Here is a 6,778-nt window from a genome sequence, read left to right as displayed (position 1 = left end):
CGGGGGGGGGGGGGGGGAGTAGTAAATAGCTACAAGGTTGTTAATGGACGGAGCAGATACTTTCACAGCTGTGGCTCCGTAATTGATTGGAAAGAACTGGGATAAAAGTTAGGGTAGGGTGGGGTCTGTTAGGGTACAGTTGTTAGCAGAAAGGCTAAGAAGGAGGTCCCTTCTTTGTGGTTGCCTGGCAAAGGCTTATTGTCTGCTTAAGTATGGCCAGACCACTTTTTCATTTCCAGATTGCCTCTCTGACAATGAGTTCTGGAGGAACTTTTTGTACTGAGTGACAAAAGGAGAGTTAGAGGGAAAGCACTCAAACCATGGTGCCACACAAGCTCTGGAGAGAATTCTTAAAATAGGCCCAAGAGATACTGGCAGGCAGGGCCCTTGGGGGAAGGGAAGGGTGTTTTTGCTCATTGACCTGCTTTTTCTGGACCAAGATTTACAGATATATCAGAGACCCCTGCTTTCTGCTCACCACTCTCTAGTAGAACTACCCTTTCAATAGACTGCCATAGCCCTAGAAGGAACTGTTGCCAGCCTTGGCCATTATCAAGGGGCCTAGGCCAAGCTGCAGAAGTGTAGCTAAATCAAAAGGCCCCAAAGCCTGTTACTGAGTGACCATCGAATGAACCTTTGCAGATGTGACAACCAGCTTAGTCAGCAAAGTAAAGGAAGCAATCAGTATATCCAGCTAAACCAGTAATGAGATCCAATTAAACAGAGCACAAGTCTCTGATATATCCATAAATAGATTAAGAGATTCTAGGGTCGGAAGGGACCTCAGTGGGCCATCTAGTCCGACCCCCCGGCCCTGGTAGGCAAGAAAAGGGTCACCAAAACTGGGATTATGTGATCCCAGCCAGGTGCCTGTCCAGTCTCCTCTTGAAGACCCCCAAGGATGGGGTGAGCACCACCATCCTTGGAAGCCCATTCCAGATCCTGGCAACCCTGACCATGAAGAACTTTTTTCTAATGTCCAGTCTAAACTTACTCTCTAATAGCTTATTGCCATTGTTCCTTGTTGTTCCAGGGGGTGCCCTGGTAAACAGATCATCACCTGCTTCATGTTGCTCTCCCCTTATGAATTTGTACTCCACTACAAGGTCTCCTCTCAGCCTTCTCTTGGAGAGGCTGAAGAGGTTAAGGTCCCTTAGCCTTTCCTCATCATAGGGCCTTCCCTGCAGGCCTCCAATCAGATAAGTGGCTCTTCTTTGGACCCTTTCCAGGTTGTCCACATCCCACTTGAACTGCGGCATCCAGAACTGGACACAGTACTCCAGCTGCGGCCTGACCAGTGCCACATAGAGAGGGAGAATCACCTCCCTAGACCTGTTTGTGAAGCACCTACGGATGCATGAAAAGGTGTGATTGGCTCTGCCGACTACTTCATCACATTGATGAGTCATGTTCATCCTGGAGTCAACAGTGACTCCAAGATCTCTTCCTGCCTCAGTTGTTACGTCTCAGCTCTGTATTCTTGGGGAACCCTGGTACAGGATGCAGTCTGTCTGACTCACAAAGGACTCACCCCCCTCCCCTCCTCTACCTAAACGAAACTGATTAAGATGCAGTGAGAGACGCACCTAAGACCCTCACCAGATAAGGGTGACGAGTGAATCAACTGCCCTAGGTCTCATTTACATGAGAGATGGAAAACAGAAAGCCTGAAGCAGAGACTGCAGTGAATTCTGGGACCAGAGAAGCAGGAGAGCGCTGCATGATGGGGAATCTGTGCTTCCAATGTTAATCAACCCATGTTCACACACACCCAGCTCAGCATTTATCAGACCAGTTCTAATCTGGATTTACTAAGGACTTTTCCCCCCCAGACACACACACACAGCTCTAAGTTTAATAGGCATCTCGGGCCGTACATTCCCCGGTCCCACTATGGGAGGCCTATTTAAACTTGATTGACTAAAACTCGGTTGCCGGGTTAGGGAATGCTGAGGCAAGAGACCGAGTCAGAGGGGGTATGGGCAACATTTGAACAATGGTTAAGGGTTCATCACAGCATCCAGCCTGCTGGAGCCCTAATCCCAGGTGTTGTCATATCTTTCCCGAGACGACTGGTGGGAGTCCTCTCCACAAAAGGTTATGAGCACCCCAATAATTGTTTTAAGTCTGTTAAAAGACTATAGTAAGATCTGGAAAAGTCATGCTAAGCTGAGGCTTGTGCACAACAAGTAAAAATCCAAAATCCTGATGCTGCAAGCTATCTATTGTTCCTGAAGAAACCATGAGATATCCCATCAGTATATCTGCCACCCATAGGAATTTCAAGCTGGCTCCCAAGTATTTGGGTTACTCCCTAATCTTAAGTGTTTCCTGATTATCAATCAGTTTCCTGAGATGGTCCAAACCAGATAACCCCTTGTCAATAGAAAAGACAATGATTTACACTACTGAGGGTGCTTCGAAGCAGCTGAACTGAGGGTATAAAAATCTGTAAGTGTGTGTGCTTAAAGAGGAAGGAAAAGAAGTAGAAGCAGGAGGAAAGAAGGAGAAGAAGAAAACCCCTGTGCTGACACCATCCCCTGTCGTTCTTGGGACGTTCCCTGTCGTTCTTGAGACAGATCGTCTCTCTCTTCAAGGATTGTGCTACGGACTGTGCCTGTCAGCTTTGCAGCCTGAGTACCGTGGACTAGGTGAGATCCCAGCGTTCTCTGTCTTCTTTCTAGGCATAAACTTCTGAACCTGAACTGTATCAGTTAAGCTTGAGCTAAGTTTCCCCAAATACTTAGTGAAACCAGGGTAGTATTGTCATTGTTGGTGTTTGTTTTTCTTTTGCATGTCTATTACTACTAGTACTATTATATATTTCATATGCTTAGCAATAAATAACTTTTATAGTCAAACTGGTAGTAATTGGGTATATTTTTCCTTCTCTGCTTCTCTTTCCTCCCGTGCTCTGCAGCAACGCTTCTTTTACCTATGCTAAAGATCCCTGTGAAGCCCAAATTATTGTGGGGTCTGCTCATCAAGAGGCCAAAGATTGGGACGTGCTGAGTTTGAAACACATAAGGGGATCAGCTTGTATAGGCTGATTGACCCAGTTTGACTCAGACGTGCCCTTATGAACTGAATGCTGGCCCATGAGGGTGTCAGCTGGACACCCAGCCGGATTCAGAGGGATTCTGTTTACCTGACTGCATTTTATTGTTGCTCTTATGAACTGATTCTTGGCATATGAGGGTGTCAGCCTGTCCATGCTGATCAGCCCGGCCAGGTCAGGCGTGTCACGTTCATTTGTGTGTGTTTGTGTGTATGACTGATTTGGTGACTGGAGGAACCCAGTCCCATTGAGATTGAGTCCTGCAAGATAGCTCCACTGGGGGTGAGGGCTTGCAGAAGGGAGAAATACAGCTCCATATAGTAACACAAGCAGCACATTGACAGAATCACCAAGACCCTAGAAACTATCCCTAATAAATGAGCACACCCCAAAGTAATGGGCAAATTTGGTAACAATTCAGCATTGGTGAGGCCACCAGTTGAAGTACTGTGTCCAGGTCTGGGCACAGCACTTCAGGGAGGATGTGGATAAACTCAAGAGGGTAGAAAGGATGGCCACCCATATGATTAAGGGCCTGGAAGATAGGCCCTATGAGGAAAGACTCCAGGAACTGGGCCTTTTCAGTCTGAGTAAGAGAAGACTGAGAGGTGACTTGATAGCCGCCTACAAGTACGTTAGGTGTGAGCATCAAGATCTAGGGGAGCAAATCTTAAGGAAGGCAACTCAAGAAAGGACAAGAACCAATGGGCACAAGCTAATAGAGAGAAAATTTAGGCTGGACATAAGAAAAAACTTATTTTCTGTAAGGGTTACCAGAATCTGGAACACACTTCCAGCAGCGGTGGTGCAGTCACCATCCTTGGAGGTGTTCAAGATAAGGCTGGATAAGTACCTTGTTGAGCTTGTTTGAGCCCAATAACTTCCTGCCCATGGCAGGGGACTGGACTTGATGACCTTTAAGGTCCCTTTCAGTCCTTCGATTCTATCATTCTATCAATTAAACCCTTTATTTCCAAATCATATCCATATACCAAACTCTGTTTTTAAAACAGTTACCATTTAAAAAAGTGTTTTCATAAAGTTAAACACTTTATCTCTAAATATGAATATATCAAAATCTGCTTTAAAACAACGTTACCATTAAAAATTGCTTTCAGAAAGTTAAGACCCTCTAGTTACATAAGTGAGCTTTATCTTTAAAACACTTATATATGTCATCCTTCTGCTGCACAGCTGTCAGCAGTAACAAGGGCTAGGTTCAATTTTGGGGATACTAAATGTATTTCACCTTGGCTCGAGCCTCCACCCATTCTACCTGGGAAACACTAAATAGATTACTAGGCTGTCCAATAAAACCAACAACCCTTTTCCCGCAAAGCAGTGTAAACACAAAACCCAGATTTATTACAAAGCATAAAGAAAAACAGAAGTAATCACTAACTATAATTTTAAAACTACAAACTACAAAACAATGTCTATAGGTGACACCCTCCAATGGGGGTGGGTGGGGGGGTCTTTACAAATGCCCAGGCAGTCTGGGACTTGGGACTCCCCAGAGGGTAGTTCTGGGGGCCTGCACCCCTACACCTGCCCTTCAGCAATGGGCTGGAAAAGGGGGGCTCACACCGGAGAGTCCAATGAGCTGCTCCATGGGTCCACTGCACTGCAGGGAGCTGCTAGAGAGCGTAGGTCTTTCTGCATTGAAAATGGCCCCTTGTTGCTCCCTGTGAAACTGTAGCACAGATCCTCACTTCCATGTGGTGGATTTGAGGGGCGAATGGCTGTTTTCATCAGCATATCCCACCCCAAAGTTTTTAGTTCTAATCCCAGCTTTGCTGCAGCAGGAAACTGCAAGAGAACTCAAAGAAAAACCAGCCAAACAGCAAAAGGGCCTGACTAGCAACCAGCGCTAACTGCACTGCAGTGGTCAGGGCATGGAGCCACAAAAGCAACATGTGCCAAGCCTAAAACGTGCCAGGCCCTGACATACAGCACACAAATGTACAGCAGATCTTAGCAATACGGCTATGCTGAGACACAACCACTATAACACAATAAAAAGGAGACTCAGGCCTGTCCTGCACCCAGGCCTGAATATACAGCAAAAGAGTGCCACCCCTACGTGGCACAGGCCTGGCCACAGTCTCAGCCACACTGCTAGGTGGAGACCTAACAGCTAGGAAACAACAAAAGGGGGGCCAGTAGAGCTGTGCAAAATTGCACCAGCAGTTTCATTTTGACACTGTTTTGACTCATTTCGAGCTCAAAACAGCAAAATTGAAATGAAGCAGAAAGCTTCGAAACAGCCTCGAAACAAAATGAGGCAAGTAGAAACATTTTGAAATTTTCTACATGTTTTGAGTTTTGAGGCTCAAGCTGGGCTTGCCTGCAGGGAAACAGAAACTAAAGTAAGGAGAGGGAGAGGGAAGGGGAGGTGAAGGAGTGCTCTCATATTGACTGTGTGGCTGGTCAGTCACTGTCATCCTTTCCTGAGGTCTTTTCCAATCCCAGTGCTCTGGGGGAGGGATGGAAAAACTGCATAAAAGGCAGCATTGTTTGAACTGCCCTGCTTTTTGCCTTGGTGTCAGTTGAGTGAGGGCGCACCTTAACACATACACAGTGGCATCCACCCATGCCACAAGTGTTGCCTGTCAGCAGGCAGAGTTGCAGGGCCCCAGAACCCAGACTCCACCTGCACCTACCTCCTTGACAGCTGACAGGCTTCAAGGCTGCAGCAGGGCTTAGCAGGCCTGCAGTTTTCACCCCACTGTGCCCCAAGACATACACAGTCCACAAGCTGGGATCCTATGACCCCTGCTGACTTCCTGCCCCTGGGGCAGGGGGCCAGACTCGAAGATCTTCCAAGGTCCCTTCTATCCCTAAAGTCTATGAAATCTACGAAGCACCTATGTCATGAGTTTTGCCTGTCAGCAGCCAGAGGTGCAGGGCCCCAGAACCCAGAAGCCCCTGTACCTATCTCCTTCAAAGCTGTCAGGCTTTGTGGCCGCAGCAGGGGCTACCATCCCTGCAGCTTTCACCCTGCTGCGCCTTAACACAATGTCACCCATGTCACGAGTTTTGCTTGTCCGCAGCTTGAGGTGCAGTTTCCCCCAAACCCCTGCATCTGTCTCCTTGAAACTTAGCAAACTTCATGCCCTCAGAAGGGGCTATCATTCATGCAAGTTTCATCCAAATCAGACCAGAAATGACAAAGTTATAGACTGTTTCAAGCTTACCCTTTATAGCCTATGGATGAAACGTCAAAACAGTGAAACTGTTTCGACAAAACGAAAAGCTCTGTCTGAAGCCTCACACAGCCCTAGTGTTTGCTCCCTGCTTGCTCTGGCTAATGAGTCCCGGGATCCATGAGCAATTGGGTGCCGCATGGACTCGGGGTCCCTAATCATTGGGCTCTGCATGGAGTTGGGGTCTAACACAATCCCCAACACAGTAGCTGCCAGGACCCCGTTCCTGGGCAGCCTGCACTAGGGGAGGATACACTCATGGCATCATCCTTCTCCAAGGCCTGTGTGGCCAAAACAGCTAGCAAGACACATAGCTGGGGTTCAATAACACAGCTATTCTAAGCCCAAAAGAAGTTGCAACAGCAATTAAAACATGCAATTTAAAGGATGTAATTTAATAAAGATAAATGTAAGGTACTCCACCTGGGAAGGAGGAACCCCCAGCACACCTATAGGTTAGGGAGTGTCCTTCTAGCAGCTCGGAGGCAGAGAGGGATCTTGGAGTCATAATTGA

The sequence above is a fragment of the Alligator sinensis genome, unplaced genomic scaffold (genome assembly GCF_000455745.1).
Source record: "Alligator sinensis unplaced genomic scaffold, ASM45574v1 scaffold1205_1, whole genome shotgun sequence".
Lineage (NCBI taxonomy): Eukaryota > Metazoa > Chordata > Crocodylia > Alligatoridae > Alligator > Alligator sinensis.
Note: the sequence above shows the minus strand (reverse complement) of the source record.